This window comes from Halyomorpha halys, unplaced genomic scaffold, assembly GCF_000696795.3.
Source record: "Halyomorpha halys isolate HHAL.00 unplaced genomic scaffold, Hhal_1.1 Scaffold9.1, whole genome shotgun sequence".
NCBI lineage: Eukaryota > Metazoa > Arthropoda > Insecta > Hemiptera > Pentatomidae > Halyomorpha > Halyomorpha halys.
Window position 1 is genome coordinate 324,574 of NW_027110416.1, and position 1,410 is coordinate 325,983.

At 34.3% G+C, this 1,410-nt stretch overlaps 1 protein-coding gene across 1 annotated transcript in view; it reads left to right on the forward strand.

Moving 5' to 3' along the window:
• The window catches only part of LOC136796051 (U-scoloptoxin(05)-Sm1a), a 748,021-nt gene that overhangs the window by 208,688 nt on the left and 537,923 nt on the right, over window positions 1–1,410 (forward strand). The window lies entirely within an intron of this gene.

A 1,410-nucleotide genomic window follows, 5' to 3' on the forward strand; every position in this document is an offset into this window, starting at 1 on the left:
AGAGAGAGAGAGAGAGAGAATTATTATTAAAAACAAATCAATGTGCCGGAGTTCATAGTCCGTAAACACATGAAGTTTGGCTGAAGGCATGTGCTAACCCGCAGTTCAGAAAGGTCGCCCACAAAGACACGGGAGGTGGCAAAGCATTGTCCCCTTGGTTGACGTCCTCACCGAGGGAAGGGCTTCAGGTCTGCTGCCTGGAGTCATCTTAACTCATCTTATTCTCCAGTGGAGCTGCCCTCCCCGTTCTTTGTACCCCCTCCTCTCCAGCCAGCGGCTCCTGGGCCAGTATCATAACCCCCGTAATAATCATTACTGATTGAACCACTCCATGGTACCAGAAGAAGAGGAAGACCAATGCTGCGATGGGTTGATGGTGGTGCTGCTGATGCAAAATTTTGGTGGGGCTTCGGAATTGGATGGTTGCTGCAAGGGACAGAGACAATTGGCGGAAGCTGCTGGAGAAGGGCAGGATTCGAAACCGGATTGTAGAGCCACACTAGTAGTAGTAGTATCATTATCTAATCATAATATCTTATAATTTATTATTATCAAAGAATAATTTATCATGTATTATTGCTTATATTTGTTACATTTCCCTATTTTACTCTATTTGACTAAAATTCACTTTAATTTCCTGTTATATAATTTTAAATTGAGACATCCTTGAAGAAATAAAAATATAATAATAATTACTATTAAGTAATTATAATGATGATGATTTTATGTTATTCAATTAGTTATTAACTGATGTTTAAGAATCTAAACGTATCCAAATATTAATCATCCAAGTGGATTAATTTATTTATTATACTAATATATTTTTTTTTTTATTTCAGGTAAGTTCCTTGTGTTTCTGTTGTGACTCAGTTAAAACTATAACAAGGTAAATTGTAATATTTATTAATTGCTAATAATTTTATATGGCATACTATATTTTTTTCTGAATCCGTTATCTAATAAATTAAGATTCCAGAAAAATTCTTCGTAAAATCCTTAATGCCCCTTTCTTGGTCACAAATCAAGTTATCGTTCCATACGTTGCTGATTTGGCCAGAACCAATTACCAATCCTTCTATGATAAACTTCCCAACCACCCAAACCCACTTGTTTCTGACCTGGCTTCTCTTTAAATACCAGATAATCCTCCTAGCCGTCTAATAAGAAGATCGAGAGAGTTCTATCAATAGGTAGAACCCACATGCCATTGTATAACTAACATCAAATTTACGGGTTGGGTATACTTTAATACCAGTAAATATCAAAAAATAAATTATTAAAAAAAATTAGATTCAATAAAATAAAAAGTAAGAAAGAAGAGTACATTCGTATAGTTTAGGAAAAAAATTCATTTCAGTAAAGAAAAATAAATAAATATAAAATAACAACTAATGTACGAACTACAATATT